Source organism: Hemitrygon akajei, chromosome 2 (genome assembly GCF_048418815.1).
Source record: "Hemitrygon akajei chromosome 2, sHemAka1.3, whole genome shotgun sequence".
Taxonomy (NCBI): domain Eukaryota; kingdom Metazoa; phylum Chordata; class Chondrichthyes; order Myliobatiformes; family Dasyatidae; genus Hemitrygon; species Hemitrygon akajei.
This window is the reverse complement of record NC_133125.1, coordinates 209,569,737-209,588,958: the sequence shown is the minus strand read 5'-3', so window position 1 is coordinate 209,588,958 and position 19,222 is coordinate 209,569,737. Positions and strand designations below refer to the sequence as shown.

Genomic DNA, 19,222 nt, shown 5'->3' with positions numbered 1-19,222 from the left:
TGTGGAAGGACCACAGTTTAAGGTTCATCACTCACGGGAGTGGGAGGGGTCGGGTGGGGAGGAAAATACCCCTCATCAGCGGTGTGGATAGATGAATCAATATGGTGCCCCAGGAGTGGCTGGAAATGTGCATACGGTAACGGAACTTCGGTAAAGGAATGAGAGTCAACGCCTGGATGTTTGTTGTTAATAAGTCTTTAATCTTTGACTAAGGTTTGAGAGTCAACGAATGTTTTATTGTAAATATCTTTAATTTGAATATGAACCGAAAGTTAACGCATAATTTATTGTAAATAACTTTATTTATTGAATAAGGACTCAGAGTCAACGAATGGTTTTTAATGTAAATAACTTTATTTTGTAATATTTCTGAATAAAGTACATTGTTCGGGAAAATACATTGTTTCTGCTCCTCATGCAGTATCGACTTCTAGCAGCAGGGGGCGCACCTGCACCGTGGAACTGAACAAGTCTTTGCGTCGCTCGCCATCTCCAGCGAATAGTTGAGAGCGGCTGTGCAACGAGTTGAACTTCTCGTACTCATCAGCTGGATTGGCAAAGCCCTGAGTTGCGGAGCGGAAATTAAATTGCCAGGAGAATTCAGCGGATCAAGCAGCATCAGTGGAGGCAAATAGATGGCTGAGTTCATCTTCAGGAGGAAATTAGGCAGCACTGCTGGATTCCAGCAACTGCAAAGATTCAAAGTACATTTATTGTCATTCAGTATACGATCATGGGTTTCATCTTCCCGCAGGCAGCCATGAAACAAAGGAACGCCATGCAACTCGTTCTGAGAAAACTTCTGCAATGTCCTGGTTCACATTTTTACTGTTATGCTGTAGTGTTTCATTTTAGCAGTTCTGTAAGAGCAGTCTGTTCTGTTTCCTGGAGGCCAAGGTCCAGCGTATCGCTACGGATTGAGGGTATTATGCTAGAGCCAGACTTGTCGCCGGCTCTCTGGTTACTTTGCTGTTAGAAACATAGAAAACGTACAGCACAATATAGGCCGTTCGGCCCACAATGCTGTGCCGAACATGTACTTACTTTAGAAATTACCTAGGGTTACCCTTAGCCCTCTGTCTTTCTAAGCTCCATGTACCTATCCAGGAGTCTCTTAAAAGATCCCATCGTATTCGCTTCCACCACCGTCGCCGGCAGCCCATTCCACGCACTCACCACTCTCTGCGTAAAAAAAACTTAGCCCTGACATCTCCTCTGTACCTACTTCCCAACACTTTAAAACTATGCCCTCTCGTGCTAGCCATTTTCATCATCTTGTACACCTCTATCAGATCACCTCTCATCCTCCGCCGCTCCAAGGAGAAAATGCCAAGTTTTACAACAGGTATTTGATATTTACCATTGACGCCACTCAGTGCGCTAGAGATCTGGGGTATTAGTACGGATGACTATGCGTACGATGGTTACTCGTCATTGAAGCTGGAGTTTTCGGAGGCAGATGTGGGAGTAGCTGAGGTCCTTGTGTTACGTACCCGTGACACGTGACAGTGGTACCCTTGTCACGTGACTGGGGTTGAATTTATACTGGACTTGAGGTAATGGTCTTGTGATGGTGGAGTGATGTCATTTTCCCGCCAGTAGAGGTCATGTGACAGGTTTTTTTTACAGGGTATAAAAGGAAGACCCACCCTGTCAGGTGGGGCAGTTCGTGGCTGGATTTGCCGTTGACTTCATGTTACTGCATGATTTAATGTGATGACGCAGTTTAGTTGAAAAATGAAGTTTTATAAAATGCCTAAATTTTAAAAGGGTCATTGCCAACAGTTTCTTTACTGTGGAGAGTGAAGATAAAAGTTTGGAAGATAAAACTCGAGGAGAATCGATTTTCGACGGTGGAAAGTTCGACCTTATTTGATCCTCATTCGGAAGGATTTCGTTGACTGTTCTCGTGTTAATCTCCGCTGGGATAGCGGGAGATTGAGAATAGTGTGGAAGGAAGGTCAGTGCCTTTAAGCCATTATGTTCCATAAAATTCTTTGTGGGAAAGTTCGACGCCGGGGAATCGAAGGACAACGTCGTGGAAGAGAATTTAAATCGCCTTTTAAAAAAGTCTCTCCTTTTAAATGGACTGTGAGCTTTTGAACTTTCGGCATACCGCTTTAAAGAACTGTTTTTTTTTCAATACCGCTTTAAGAACTGTTATGCTGCAACGCTATTAAGAACTGTGAATCTGCCGCACAGCAGCTGAATTCCGGTTAAGCTAATGTTTGTTTACTTTTGGGGGGTTTGTTTTCAGTGTTTAATAAACGTGTTATTTGTTATAAAAACCCTTGCCTAACTCATATATATTTATTGTTGCCTGAATACGTAACATGATTATGGGGGCTACGTCCGGAATTGGATCGTTTGAGTTTAAAATGCTTTTTGAATTTTGAGTCGGTGTTTTGGTAACGGGGAATACTCGATTCTTTTGTTTGATTGGCTTGTGAGTGGTATTCGGCAACGATGAATATTGATGAGTTTCTGGATTCGCCAGCTGCGGATTTGTTAGCGAAGGCGAAAAAAACTGAAGTATCCGAGATTGCTAATAGATTGCAACTTAAAGGTATTTTGAAGACTACATCAAAAGCTGTAATACAGAGAAAAATCGCATCACATTTTGTGGCTTCGGGTGATTTTGATGAATCGATTTTGGAATCGTTTCCAATAAGTAATCTGTAGATACAGTTGCAAATTGAACAAATGAAGTTGGATCAAAGTAAAGCAGAATTGGAGAAGTGAAAATTGGAAGCTGAACAGAAGCAGAGGGATTTTGAATATGCAATGGTGAATTTAAGGTCTGGGAATCAGTCTTCTGATTCTAAAAAACCGTTTGTTGCTAGCCAAGAAATTAAATTGGTCCCTCCATTTAGTGAAACAGAAGTGGAAAGATATTTTCAACATTTTGAAACTATTGCTCGGATGTCAGACTGGCCGAAAGATAAATGGTCAGTGTTGTTACGGAGTGTGATTAAAGGCAAAGCACAGCAAGTTTACACAGCTTTAACTGCTGCGCAAGCACTTGATTATGATATTGTGAAATCGAATATTCTCAAATCATATGAATTAGTCCCAGAAGCTTATAGGGAAAGATTCAGGAGTTTGAAAAAGTCTGTGGAAAAGACTTATGTGGAATTTGCCTATGATAAAGCTATGTGTTTTGAGAGATGGGTTTCTTCTAAAAATGTAAATGAGGACTATGATACATTGAAAGAGCTGATTTTGATGGAGAAATGTAAAAGAAGCATTCCTGTTGAAGTAAGGACCTACTTAAATGAGAGGGATACTGATAAATTGCAGGACTGTGCTAGATTAGCTGATGAGTATGTTTTAATCCATAAGAATAAATTTCCTCAGGGTAGAATTTTTAAGAGGAAAAATAATATGGAGACTCAAGGTAAATCAGAAATTAAATCAGAGGTTAATGAGAAAGGTAAGGAGGAAGGAAAACCTGTGAAGGAAAGACAGTTTGGTCTTATTTGTAACTATTGTAAGAAGCCTGGCCATGTAATAGCTAACTGTTTCAAATTGAAAAAGAAAGAGAAGGAAGCAGTTCCAGATGCTTGTGTGCAACATACTGAAGCACCTGTAAAGTTACAGGGTTTGGTAAACACAAATGAGGATTTGTTAGAGTCTGACCAATTTAGAAAGGGATATGATCATTTTATAACTGAAGGGTTTGTATCCTTGAAAGAAGGATCTACTCTGGTGCCAATAAAAATCCTTAGGGATACTGGAGCTTCTCAATCACTGATGTTAGATAGTGTGTTGAAGTTTAATGAAGAGAGTGATACTGGTGAGGTAAATTACATAAGAGGTGTTGGAAGTGATTTTATGCCTGTACATTTACATAAAGTAAATTTAAAGTCAGGGTTAGTTACAGGATTTGTTAAAGTAGGATTACAGCATAGCTTACCTGTGAAGGGTATTTCTTTATTGTTAGGTAATGACTTGGCAGGTGGACAAGTTTTTCCTGAAGTGCATTTGACAATGGAGTCAGAGGAACCAGAGATGAATTCTAACACAGATTCTTCCTGTGTTGTGACTAGAGCTATAGCTAAAAAAAATTGATGTGCAGAATGAGGTTGTTACTCATGACTGTTCAACTCAGGATTCGAGTTTTGAGGATGTGTCAGAGACTTTCTTACCTTCGTTGTTTGAACAAGATTCTGGGAGTAAGTCTGACTATGAAGATTTATCTCTGTCTCGGAAGGAGATGATAGCAGAGCAGAATAGAGATCCTGAGATTATAAAATTAAGGGAACAAGCTTTACTAGGTAGTGAAATTGAGAAGGTGTCAGTAGGATATTACTTGGAAAAAGGAGTGTTGATGAGGAAGTGAAGGTTGCCTACAATTCCTGCAAGTGAGGAATGGAATGTTGTTTATCAGGTAGTTGTTCCTAAAGTTTATCAGAATGAGATTTTGACTTTAGCTCATAGTGTGCCTTTAGGTGGACATCAAGGTGTAAGGAAAACTGTGGACAAGATTTTAAAACATTTTTACTGGCCTGGTCTAAGAAAAGATGTGGCGATGTTTTGTAAGACGTGCCATACTTGTCAAATTGTGGGTAAACCAAATCAGGGTACACCAGTAGCTCCATTACAACCTATTCCAGCATTTGGTGAACCGTTTTCTAAAGTTTTTGTAGATTGTGTTGGTCCATTACCAAAGACAAAAACTGGTTATCAGTATTTGTTGATTATCATGTGTACTTCGTCTAGGTTTCCAGAGGCAGTACCACTTAGGAATATAAAAGCTAAAACTGTGACGAAGGCTCTTATAAAATTCTTTACTTATTTTGGATTGCCTAAGGAAATACAAACTGACCAAGGCAGTCATTTTATGTTTGGATTGTTTCAACAGATAGTTTATAAATTGGGAGCTAAGCAAATCACTTCGTCTGCATACCATCCAGAATCTCAAGGTGCCTTGGAGAGGTTTCATTCTACCCTCAAGAATATGATTAGGACATATTGTGTGGAAAATGAAAGTGACTGGGATGAGAGTATAACCTTACTTTTATTTGCAGTAAGGGAATCGGTACAGGAATCTTTAGGTTTTAGTCCATTTGAACTTGTGTTTGGGCATAGAGTTAGAGGACCTTTAGCTTTATTGAAGGAACAGTGGATTAGTAAGGAAGTACATACTAATTTGTTGGACTATGTTTTGAAATTTAAGGACAGGTTTCATAAAGCTTGTAGTTTAGCCAAGGAAAATTTAAAGTTGGCTCAGGGGAAAATGAAAACTTGGTATGATAAAGAAGCTAGGATGAGGATGTTTAAGCCTGGAGATAAGGTGTTGGTTCTGTTCCCAGTGCAGACAAATCCTTTACAAGCTAGATTTCATTGTCTTTATGAAATTGTGTCTAGAATCAATGATGTGGATTATGTAATAAAAAACTCCAGATCGTAGAAGGTCAACACAACTTTGCCACATAAATATGATTAAACCATATTTTGGGAAACAATCTGATACTGTGACTGTTGTGGTTAGTGAGAATGAGTTTGATTTAACTGGGAACATGATAGATGATTCATCTGACTTTCATTCTAAATCTAACATTGTTTCTGTTAGGTTACCTAATTCGACCATTTTGGAAAATATGGATGAGAAATTAGCACATTTACAGCTAGAGCAGAAACAATAGATGAAGGAATTGATTTTTAAGTATAAGGATTTGTTTCCAGATGTTCCGAGAAGGACTACTATAGCTTCACATGATGTAGATGTTGGAGATGCCAAACCTATTAAACAACATCCATATACGATGAACATGGAAAAATGTGAACTTGCTGAGAAAGAAATTGAATACATGTTAGAGAATGATATTATTAGACATTCTAACTCGAATTGGAGTTCGCCATGTGTTATGGTGCCAAAACCTGATGGTAGTATTAGGTTTTGTACGGACTATAGGAAGGTGAATGCTGTAACGAAAACAGATGCATATCCAATTCCTAGAGTAGATGATTGTGTAGATAAGGTTGGAAAAGCAAAGTTCCTTACAAAGATTGATTTATTGAAAGGGTATAGGTGTGTTCCATTAACGGACAGAGGTAGAGAGATTTCTGCATTTGTAACTCCTTCTGGGTTATATGAGTATAATGTTCTTCCATTTGGGATGAAGAATGCCCCAGGTACTTTCCAGAGAATGATTAACTCTGTGATTCAGGGATTGGAAGATACTGATGCTTATATTGATGATTTAGAGACAGGAAATGATACTTGGGAAGCACACATAATTGCGGTGGAGAAATTGTTTGAAAGGCTTTCAAAAGCTAACTTAACTATTAATTTAGCCAAGAGTAAATTTGGACATGCCACTGTGACTTACCTTGGTTATGTTGTAGGTCAAGGTAAGGTAGCTCCTGTTCAGGCAAAAGTTCAGGCAATTTTAGAGATTCCCACTCCGACGGGGAAAAAAACTCTTAGAAGATTTTTGGGAATGGTAGGATATTATCGAAAATTTTGTAAGAATCTTGCTGATGTTGCCCTTCCATTAACTAACCTTCTGCAGAAGAATGTGAAGTTTGTGTGGACAGTGCCTTGTCAGGAAGCATTTGAAAAATTGAAAACAATGATATGTCAACAACCTGTGCTTAAGGCACCTGACTTTGGAAAACCTTTTTCATTAGCTGTGGATGCTAGTGATGAAGCTGCGGGAGCAGTATTGATGCAAAGGAATGAGGGTGATGAGGTTGATCATCCAGTAGCTTACTTTTCTAAGAAATTTAATAAGCATCAAAGAAACTATTCAACAATAGAGAAAGAATTGTTATCTCTTGTTTTAGCTTTGGAATATTTTGAGGTATATGTTGGTACAACTCAAAAACCACTTATTGTTTACACTGATCATAATCCGTTAGTTTTTCTGAGTAAGATGAAAAACAAAAACAGAAGATTGTTAAATTGGAGTTTGATGTTACAAGAGTACAATATTGTGATAACTCATATTAAAGGTAAAGATAATGTGGTTGCTGATTGTCTATCTCGATGTTGAATGTACAATGTAATTTTATTTTTGGAGTGGTTAGTTTTTTCTGATTGTAACACTCCTACTGTATTGTATATTGTGTATGTTATAATTTATACATTTGTTTTTTTTGTAAGTAATTGTTAAAAATTTTTGTTCTTGTCAGACCAAAAATGTTTTCTTTTTGGAGGGAGGTGTTACGTACCCGTGACACGTGATAGTGGTACCCTTGTCACGTGACTGGGGTTGAAGTTATACTGGACTTGAGGTAATGGTCTTGTGATGGTGGAGTGATGTCATTTTCCCGCCAGTAGAGGTCATGTGACAGGTTTTTTTTTACAGGGTATAAAAGGAAGACCCACCCTGTCAGGTGGGACAGTTCGTGGCTGGATTTGCCGTTGACTTCATGTTACTGCATGATTTAATGTGATGACGCAGTTTAGTTGAAAAATGAAGTTTTATAAAATGCCTAAAGTTTAAAAGGGTCATTGCCAACAGTTTCTTTACTGTGGAGAGTGAAGATAAAAGTTTGGAAGATAAAACTCGAGGAGAATCGATTTTCGACGGTGGAAAGTTCGACCTTATTTGATCCTCATTCGGAAGGATTTCGTTGACTGTTCTCGTGTTAATCTCCGCTGGGATAGCGGGAGGTTGAGAATAGTGTGGAAGGAAGGTCAGTGCCTTTAAGCCGTTATATTCCATAAAATTCTTTGTGGGAAAGTTCGACGCCGGGGAATCGAAAGACAACGTCGTGGAAGAGAATTTAAATTGCCTTTTAAAAAAGTCTCTCCTTTTAAATGGACTGTGAGCTTTTGAACTTTCGACATACCGCTTTAAAGAACTGTTTTTTTTCAATACCGCTTTAAGAACTGTTATGCTGCAACGCTATTAAGAACTGTGAATCTGCCGCACAGCAGCTGAATTCCGGTTAAGCTAATGTTTGTTTACTTTTGGGGGGTTTGTTTTCAGTGTTTAATAAACGTGTTATTTGTTATAAAAACCCTTGCCTAACTCATATATATTTATTGTTGCCTGAATACGTAACACTTGATACGTTGGTGTTGGTTTGTCTGAACCCGGTCGAGAAGGATGAAGCTTCAATTCTAGTGCGGACGAATACCCTTATTGTGAGGAGGCTAGTGGGAGACTGCAAGGAGAAAGTTGTAGAGAGCTTTCTGAACATTGATCCTGTACATTGATTTCAGTTCAGCGTTCAATACCATCATCCCGCAGAGACCAGTGGAGAAACTGTCGCTGCTTGGCCTTAACACTGCCATGTGTCGCTGGATTCTGGATTTCTTGACAGAGAGACCACAGTCAGTCCGTGTTGGCAGCGACATCTCTGACTCCATCACTCTAGCACTGGATCCCCACAAGGCTGTGTGCTTAGCCCATTGCTGTTTACACTGCTAACACATGACTGTGCAGCTATATTGAAGGAGAACCTGATCATTAAATGTGCTAATGATACCACAGTGGTGGTACAGGGAGGAGGTCAAACACCCAGAGAGCTGGTGCAGTGACAACAACTTGATGCTTAATGTCACTAAAACCAAGGAGATGATCGTCGATTTCAGACAGTCTCAGCCTGAGCACACATCCCTCAGCATCAGCGGCTCCACAGTGGAGAAAGTGGAAAACATCAAGTTCCTTGGGGTGCAGATCTTGGACAATCTCACCTGGTACAGGAACACCACTGGGATTGTGAAACGGGCCCAGCAGAGATTGCACTTTCTGAGGAAGCTTAAACAAGCATCACTCCCCACTAACATCTTAACTACATTCTACAGAGGCGTGGTTGAGAGTGTGCTGACCTTTTGCATCACAACCTGGTACTCCAGCTGCAGTGCTGCCGACAAAAAAAAGCCTTGCAGAGGGTGGTTAGGGGAGCAGAGAAGGTGATTGGGGTCTCCCTACCTTCTGTCCAAGATGTCTTTCAGAGTCGATGCCTCCAGAAGACAATGTACATCATTAGAGACAGCAGGCAGTGAAGAAAGCTAATGGCGTGCTGGCCTTTATAACAAGAGGAACTGAGTATAGGAGTAAAGAGGTCCTTCTGCAGCTGTACAGGGCCCTGGCGAGACCCCACCTGGAGTATTGTGTGCAGTTTTGGTCTCCAAATTTGAGGAAGGACATTCTTGCTATTGAGGGAGTGCAGTGTAGGTTCACAAGGTTAATCTCTGGAATGGCGGGACTGTCATATGTTGAAAGATTGGAGCAACTGGAATTTAGAAGGATGAGAGGGGATCTGATTGAAACATATAAGATTATTAACGGATTGGACACGCTGGAGGCAGGAAGCATGTTCCCACTGACGGGTGAGTCCAGAACTAGAGGCCACAGTTTAAGAATAAGGGGTAGGCCATTTAGAACTGATATGCGGAAAAACTTTTTCACCCAGAGAGTGGTGGATATGTGGAATGCTCTGCCCCAGAAGGCAGTGGAGGCCAAGTCTCTGGATGCATTCAAGAGAAAGTTAGATAGAGCTCTTATAAATAGCGGGGTCAAGGGATATGGTGAGAGGGCAGGAACGGGGTACTGATTGTGTATGATCAGCCATGATCACAGTGAATGGCGGTGCTGGCTAGAAGGGCCGAATGGCCTACTCCTACTGTCTATTGTCTATTGTCTCACACCCTCTCCATGAACTGTTTGTTCTTCTGTTATCAGGTAAACATTACAGGAGCATCAAAACTAAAACCACAAGGCTACTAAACAGCTTCCTCCCACAGGCAGTGAGACTGCTAAATAGCTGCTCTACCTGACTCTGCTTTGGACACTTTTAACTTGCACTGGACATTTATAACTTGTTTTTAACTGACATGTGGCTGTTGTGTTTTACTATTTATTGTTATGTTTATTATTTAGTGTTACGTTTGTTATGTTATGATTGCACTGCTGCTGGAAAACGCTGTCTCATTCTGCTCTGCAGAGCTGAAGTACCATTAGAATGACAATAAAGTTTTTGAATCTTGAATCTTGAATCTTGAAAACATGGTCCGTTCTCCCTGCGTTCCGAGCTGCTTTCGAGGAAGTTTCTGGCCGCCATGGGCTGAGTGATGAGCGTAAACGAGGGACTGTGTGGTACACCCAGTCCACACCGGCTGTGTTACAGCCTGGGAACGAAGCTGAGCTCAGCCAAGTGCAGAGGGACTGGAATTGCTGGACGACATGAGTAATAGACAGGGGGAGGCCCCACCATTCTGACCAGAAGCATCGCAAGGAGTTTCTGAAACTGAAGTAGATGATGGGATAAGGAGGTCTCAAAGAATCAGGAGACGCCAGATAGGCTGGCCTATGTAGCACCAGGGGAGCAGATGCTATGACTATTCCCTTCATGAGATATGTCACTACCCTTTATAAATGGATTGGGGGTGCTGACATCACGAAATTCCTTTGAAAATAGTGTTATTAATTCAGGATGACAAATTATTTCAAAATCATGGGGACATGACTATTTTGGTGAAGAGAGAGTGTAACACCCTGGTTCATATTTTCACTGTTATGCTGTACGTATTTCATTTTGCAGTTCTGTAAGATCAGACCTGTGTTTCCAGCTTGTTTGGGTTCTGGTTGAAGATAAGAGATGAGAGAGATGTGTGCCATCCAATTAGGATGGTCAGATTAAGGGGAGGTTTCTCTGGTGAGGGACAGGAAGGTTGGGCTTGGGGCTTTTCTCTGAGAGGAGACGCTGGGGAGAACTGGTCATAGGATACGACCTGGTGGGAGACACATTTGTTCGAGATGGATTTCCAATGGCATTCAGCAGGTGGTGTGGACATTCACGCAGACCAGTGTCCCCGCGCGAGAGTGACAGAGACGTTAAAGATGAGCTGCAACCTGTGCATATTTGACTGTTTAATTAAAATGGGCCCTTTTCTTTACGAATCCTTCAGCTAAGTTAAGATACATAAATATAATTCCATTCACTGTTTGCAGTGTACTGTCTGTTATCTTGTGGCAATAATTTGTAACAGGGCAGCAGATTACACAGCATCCACCCAGACAGAGTAATCAAGAATCTTTCAACCTCTGCCTTAAGTATACCTAAACATGTGGCCTCACTGCTGTCTGTGGAATGAATTCCACATATTCACCAGTCTTGGTTAAAGTAATTCCTCCTCATTTCCGTTCAAAAAGGATGCCTTTCTGTTCTGAGATTGTGTTCTCTCTGTCTTAGACTCTCCCAGTGTAGGAAGCACCCTTTTCACACCCACTCTATCAAAGCCTTTCAATATTCCATGTTTCAATGGAGTCATCCCTCATTCTTCTGAATTATAGTGTGTACAGGCCCAGAGCCATCAAATGCTCTCTATTTGATGCCTTACAATGGTGAAACTCCTTTGAAACGTCTCCAACGTCAGCACATCCTTTCTTCGATAAGGTGCCTAACACTGCTCACAATACTCCAAGTGAGGCCTCACCAGAGGTTTATGAAACCTCAGCGTTACATCCTCATCCTATTGAAATTAATTCCAACACCGCATTTGTCTCTATCATCACAGATTCAACCTACAAATTAATCTTGAGGGAATCCTGCACAAAGACTCATATTTTTTGAATTTTCACTCCATATAAAATACGGTCTACTGATTTATTTCTTCTACCAAAATGCATGACCATAACAAACAGCAGCCGAGATGTTAATTACAAATTACAAAAGGAGGTAGAAAATGTGTGTCAGAAAGGCAATGTCATGATAATCGTTGGGGATTTTAACATGAAAGTGGATTGGGAAAACCAGGCCAGTACTGGACCTCAAGAGAGAGTATTTTTAGAATGTCGAAGGGATGGCTTTTTAGAACAGCTTGTTGTTGAGCCCACTAGGGGAGGGGCTGTGTTGGGCTGGGTGTTGTGCAATGATCTGAAGTTGATAAGAGAGTTTAAGGCTAAGGAACCCTTAGGGAACAGTGATCACAATATGATCGAGTTCACTTTGAAATTCGAAAAGGAGAAACTAAATTCCAATGTGTCGGTATTTCAGCGGAATGAAGAATATTACAAAGGCATGAGAGGGGAAATGGCCAAGGTTGACTGCACATGGACACTAGCAGAAAGGACAGCGGAGCAGCAATAGCTGGAGTTTCTGCAAAAAATGAGGGAAGTGCAAGACAGATATATTCTAAATAAGAAGTAGTTTTTGATTGGAGGAAGGACACTACCGTGGCTGACGAGTGAAGTCAGAGACAAAATAAAAGCAAAAGAGACAGCATACAAGGAAACCAGAGTTAGTGGGAAGATAGAGCAGTGGAAACCTTTTAAAAACTTGCAGAAGGAAACTAAGAAGGGCATTAGGAAGGAAAAAAATGAATTATGAAAGGAAGCTGATGACTAATATCAAAGAAGATACTAAAACTTTTTAAATATATAAGGTCTAAGAGAGAGTCGAGGGTAGATACAGAATGATGCCTGAGATATTGTAATGAGAGATGCAGAGATGGCAGAGGAACTGAATGCGTATTTCGCATCAGACTTCACAGTGGAAGACGTCTGCAGTATACCGGACATTCAAGAGTGTCAGGGAAGTTATGTTTGTGCAGTGAAAGTTATGACTGAGGAGGTGCTCAGCAAGCTTAATGGTCGGAGGACAGATAAACCCCCTGGACTTGTTGGAATGCACCCTTGGGTTCTGAAGGAAGTAGCAGGAGATTGCTGAGGCATAAACGATGATCTTTAATGAATCGACAAATTGTGGCATTGTACCGGATGACTGGAAAATTGCAAATGTTACTCTGCTACTTAAGAAGGGTGGGAGGCAGCAGAAAGGAAACTATAGACCTGTTAGCCTGACATCAGTGGTTGGGAAGTTGTTGGAATCGATTGTTAGGGATGAGATTACGGAGCACCTGGAAGCACATGACAAGAAAGTCCAAAGCCAGCATGGTTTCCTGAAAGGAAATTCCTGCCTGACAAACCTACAGCAATTCTCTGAGGAAATTACAAGCAGGGCAGACAAAGGAATTGCAGTAGACTTGGATTTTCAGAAGGCCTTTGACTATTCAGAGTAAGGGTTAGAAGCGACATTGGTTGCACATCAACACTGGCAGTGTTTGCAGGACATTGCTCCCTACAAAGCAAAATCCAAACATCGTGAATGGCAGAGATGCTTCGCTTCCAGACGAGTTCTACACTGTTCCTGCTCGCTTTGAAAGGAGAATGAAACTACAGTTGTGGATCCCGGCAGCACCTGGTGACCTCTGATCTTGGTCTCTGGGGCCTACGCCAGTTGTCTTTCAAGGGTGTGAACTCTAGCAAGATGGCAGGCCCCGATGGAGTACCTGGTAAGGTTCTGAAAACCTGTGCCAACCAACTGGCGGGTGTGTTCAAAGGCATTTTCAACCTCTCACTGCAACAGTCAGAAACTCCCCCGGCTGCAAAAGGGCACAATTATATCAGTGCCCAAGAAGAGCAATGTGAGCTGCCTTAACGACTGTCGTCCACCAGCACTCGCATCTACAGTGCTAAAGTGCTTTAAGAGTTTGGCTATGGCTAGAATCAGCTCCTGCCTCAGCAAGGGCCTGGATCCACTGCAATAGATCTGTGCTGGATGCGATCCCCCTGGCTCTCCATGCGCCCTTGGATCACCTGGACAATAGACACGTATGTCAGGATGCTGCTTATTGACCTCACCTCAGCATTTGACACCATCATTGCTACATCCTGACCGAAAATCTCCAGAACCTGCACCTCTGTATGTCCCTCTGCAACGGTACCCTCGACTTCCTAATGGGAAGAGCACGTTCTGTATTGATCGGAAATTACCTCTCCACATCGCCGATAATGAACGCTCAATCTCTCTACACCCAAGACTGCGTGCTCAAATGCCATCTATAAATTTACTGAAGTTACAACCGTTGTTGGCAGAATCTCATATGGTGGTGAGAGGGTGTACGGGAGCAAGATTGCCAGCTAGTTGAGTGACGTCACCTTGCATTCAGTGTCAGTAGGACCAAAGACCTTAGAAAGGGTAAGACGAGGGAACACACACCAGACCTCACAGAGGAATCAGAAGTGGAGAGAGTGAGCAACTTCAAGTTCCTGCGTGTCAATATCTCTGAGGACCTAACCTGGATCCAAAATATTGATGCAACTACAAAGAAGGAAAGACTGTGGCTATTTTTAATTTGGAGTTTGAGGAGATTTGATACGTCACCAAAAATACTCGCAATTTCGACAGATGTACCATGGAGAAGATTCTGACTGAATGCATCACCGTCTGGTATGGGGGTGGGGAGGGGGAACAGCAAAGGATCTGCAGAGAGTCGTAAAGTTAGCCAGCTCAATCATAGACAGTAGACTCGGTAGTATCCTGGTCATCTTCAAGAAGAGGTGCCCCAGAAAGGCGGCGTCCATCATTAAGGACCTACACCACCCAGCACATGCCCTCTTCTCATCACTGCCATTAGTAGGGAGAAACAGAATCCTGAAGGCACACACTCCATGATTCAGGAACACCTTCTTCCCCTCTGCCATCCGATTTCTGAATGGACTTTGAACCCAGGAACATAAGCATCACTACTTTTGTGCTACCATTTTATTCAACTATATAATAGACCCTGTAATATATTCACTGTAATTCACAGTTTTTCCCTCTATGATCATGTATCACATTGTATTGCTGCAAAGCTAACACATTTCACGACGTATGCTGGTGATGTTAAACTTGATTCTGCTGAAGGGCCTCGAGATGAAATATGAACTGTTCAGTTCCCTCCACAGATGCTATCTGACCACCACTATATGTCCCTTATTTCCAAAAATCACCTTAAACTCCCTCCTCCATTCAGCACGACCACCACTCATCCCAGTTACCCCACTGACTTATTCCTGACGGCAGTCCTGCAACCCGACCTATTTACAGACCCGGAGCGGAACCGGAGCAGATTCTCAGCCACTGGTTTATATATCCAGTCCAGAACAAAGGGTAAAGTTTCTCTGTGAATTTATTCCCAGTGAAGGTGTGGAGATGGGACTTGGTCTCCGCGTTGTAATGTGAAACTGTCCCGGACTCGTAACTGAAATAAACTCCCACCCTCCCGGGGATGGGCCAGCAGGGAGACGGGATTCAGGGGAGGTGAGAATACTGACCATGCGATCAACCCACCTGAAGATCCAGAATCCGGTCTCTGGACTCCGTTCGAACAATCCTTTCCTCTCCACAGACTCTGCAGCGACTCCCAGATCCCAAAACTGATTCTCCGCCACCTCCACCTCCCAGTAATGTCTCCCTGATGTGAATCCCTCTGATCCCTGCACACAGGCCGAGACTGTGAACCTCTTCCCAGTGTCAGGGAAAACCCTCTGGGTCCCCGTCCATCTCACACTCTTCTGATCCTCAGACACCTCGAGTCCCGGGTGCGCTGTTTCCACATCCAGGGTGACAGAGACTGGGGGAGAAAAGCAGAGAATTAGAGAGTCCCTGGGGATCTGGAGAAACCCGGGTAGTGTGGCCCAGTGATCCGAGGAGAGGTTACTGGGTCTCACGCACAGTCGGGTGTCTCAGTTACATCCTTCCTACAGCAAGGAAATCAGAACGGTACAGTGCTGCAAAATGTGAGCTTTCCAATGTCTTGTACACATGGAACGTGACGTCCCAGCTCCAGTACTCAGTATTCCCACCAGTGAAGCCAATCACGTCCTGGGTTTTCTGTCCTACTCCACTCTCCAGGGCCTCACCTCACCAGTTGCTGTGTAAATCCTGTCTTGGTTCAGAATCAGAGAAAACTATCGGATAGATATTGGCCTTCAGTCCATCTAGTCCATGCCGAACGATTTAAACTGCCTACTCCCCTGCACTATGCCTTCTATATCCCTACTATCCATGTACCCATCCAAACTTCACTTAAACGTTGGAATCGAGCTCGCTGTATCATTTGTGCTGCCAGCTCGTTCCACACTTGTATTCTTCACATTATGTGGTGGTTCATCCCCACTTACTGGCAAGGAGCAGTATAGCAGTTGAACTGATGGTTTATCACCTCTCCCATTTTTCATTGGCTATTAATACATAACCATGCGATGTACATGTTTTAATTATGTACATATTAACTAGTTTATTTCTATCTAATCAATTTCTGTTATCTCGATTCTAAAATGTTATGGCTTTTTCAGAGGCGTCATAGCTTCTTTTTGGCAAGAAGCTCTCTATAACATTATCTCTCAGCATAATTTTTCAGCTATTTATTTACTTTGCTTGTATTTATATTTTGTTTGTACTTTAAAATAAATGATTGTTAGTGACATTATTTGTGGCTCCAGGAAGAACCCTAAGGATCAGGAAATAAACAGATTTATCCGACAGGTCCATGAAGTCAATGCCACTTTGTCTCACTTCTTTTGACTCCATGTCCATCTCCTGGGTAAATACAGATGCAAAAAAAGAAATCATTTATGATTTCTCCCATCAATTTTGGCTCCATACATGGATTACCATTTTGATCTTCCACAGGACCAATTTTGTCCCTTGCACTCCGTTTGTTCTTAATCTATCTGTGGAATGCCTGCGGATTCTCCTTCACCTTGTCTGCTAGGGCAACTTCATGCCTGCCTTTAGCCCTTCTGATTTATTTCTAAAATGTTCTCTTGCATTTCTTTTACTGCATAAGCACCTCGTTTCTTACGACATGTCTATACCTTCTGTGAGCCTCCTTTTTTCTCAACCAAGGTGTCAATACCTCTTGAAAACCAAGGTTCCCTCAACTTGTTATCTTTACCTTTTATTCTGACAGGCACATACAAGCTTTTGTAGGAGAAGCACTGTCGACGTTTCGGGCCAAGAAAGGGTAAGGGTCTCGGCCCGAAACGTCGACAGTGCTTCTCCTATAGATGCTGCCTGGCCTGCTGTGTTCCACCAGCATTTTGTGTGTGTTGTTGTTTGAATTTCCAGCATCTGCAGATTTCCTCGTGTTTGCACATACAAACTTTGTACCCTCAAAATTTCACTTTTGAAGGCCTCTCTCTTACCTGGTACACCTTTACCAGAATACAACCTGTCCCAATCCACACTTGCCAGATCCTTTCTGATATCAATCACAATTGGCCTTTTTCCAATTAAGAAACTCAATCTGTGGATCAGATGTATATTTTTGCAGATTTACTCTGAAACTAATGGCACTGCGATCAGTGTATGAGAAGTGTTCCCCACACAGACTTCTCCCACCTGTTCTCTCTCATTCCCTAATAACAGATCAAGTGTTGTACACTCCCTTGTTGGGACTTCTTTGCACTGATTAATGAAACTTTCCTGAACACCTTTGACAAACTATATCTGATCTAGTTCTTCTAAAGTGTGTGAGTTCTACAATATGCGCAAAACTGAAGTTACCTTATATAACAACCCTATATTTCTTGCAATAGAATGCGATTTCTCTGCAGATTTGTCCCTCTGAATACCATGGACTGTTGTGTGGTCTGTAATATAGGCCCAGTGACGTGGTCATACCTTTCTTATCCCTCATTTACACCAATAATGCCACACTGTTTGTCCAGACTGAGCACTACTGTGACATTTTCCATGACCAGTCGTTAGGGTGTATTCTGGGGTTATGGAACACAGCAAATATTAATTTCAATAGTAACCAGTCTTTGGATCTGAATATGGATTGTAGACTGAATTTAAAATGCAGCTGAGACACAACAATGATTAACATGCGTTTTGGGCACATTGGAGTGAAGACTTAGGTATTTCAGAACAGATAGTGAAGAGTTTCTGGAGACAGATGTTGTTAAGACCTCATACCAAAACTCAGATTTAAAAGGTTGAGCATGGTGAGACAAATGTCCTGAGCTCTGTATATTTCATTGCAGGAAAAACAGATGAGTTCAGGGCAGGGATGAATTATGATATTGTAGCCATTAGTGAAACATGTTCTTCTGTGGCAGTGGAACAGTGCAAATACTTAAAATTCTATCACTTACTAAAATGAACAAATAGTGCAAGTGAAAGGTGATGATGAGTTAATCCGAGTTTTACTCATTTGCAGTCTGTTTCCCATTTGATTCATTTTTACTGAAGGTCAGCACCTCACAGCTTCTCACAATGAAGTTTATTTGCCCACTCACTCTGTCTGTTCACAGAACCTACCCTAGACACAGATCCCTCCTTCAGATCATTAATACAATTAACAGGTAATTCAGGGACAAGAACAGGTCCTTGGAGCAGTCCACGTGTAGAAGTTGAAAAAGACCCTTTATTCCAATTTTTGTTTTTTTCCCCCAGGTGATAACCAATTATTAATTGCAGGGAGTAAGTTTTTCACACAGAGAGTGGTGGGTGCTTGGAATGCACTACTGGTGGCGAAGGTGGAAGTGGATACAATAGGGTCTTTTAAGAGTCTCTCAGATAAGTACATGGAGCTTAGAAAAATAGAGGGCTATGCGCCAGGGAAATTCTAAAGTAGGTTACACGGTTGGCATAACATAGTGGGCCGAAGACTATTTTCTGAACAGGCAGAAAATTTAATAATCAGAGGTGTATGGGGGCTTCGAATGGGAATTCGAATGAGAATGAAAGGGTTCATATATATTAGGATCATTTAATGCCTCTGGGTCTGCAGTTTAGAAGAATGGGGGGGGGGTCTCAATGAGATCTATCGAGTATTGAAAGGCCTAGATAGAGTGGATATGGTGAGGATGTTCCCTGTGGTGGGGGAATCTAGGAACAAATGGCACAGCTCAAGACAGAGGGATTTAGAACAGTGATGAAAAGCCAGAGTGTAGTGAATATGTGGACTTCTTTGCCACTGGTATATGTGGAGGCCAAGTCATTGAGTATACTTAAAATGGAGGGTGATAGGTTCTTGATTAGCTGGTGTTAAAGGTTACAAGAAAAGACAGAAGAATGGGGTTGAAAGGGGTAATAAATCAGCCATGAAGGGATGGTTTGAGAAGACTCAATGGGCCGAATGGCCTAATTCTGTTCCCATGTCTTATGTTCTTAACATATTAACTCCAGTATAGCCCGCACCCCACCGCACAAGCCACACCCACTGAGTGTAACTGCAGTAACTAATATAAACAGTGTGGAGATATGAAACAATCACAATCTCATTGTCAAGATCACAGCAACTCATTCACAAGCAGTTTGGAGAAAATCCTCCGATTGAACAGATACTAAGGAGGCCACTTATTCTGGAAAACAACACCAGCTCAGCCCTGGAACAGACAGAATGTTTACCAGTTTCTGAATTATTGGTAAATGCTGCATTTGTTTCAGAAATGCCACCCACCATTTGTGACTCTGTATTTTC

General features: G+C 41.9%; 1 protein-coding gene and 1 pseudogene across 1 annotated transcript in view; both read right to left on the bottom strand.

Moving 5' to 3' along the window:
* LOC140720464 (zinc-binding protein A33-like) overlaps nucleotides 1–19,222 on the bottom strand; it is a 348,439-nt gene that overhangs the window by 326,875 nt on the left and 2,342 nt on the right. The window lies entirely within an intron of this gene.
* Nucleotides 414–19,204, bottom strand: LOC140738438 (E3 ubiquitin-protein ligase TRIM39-like; annotated as a pseudogene).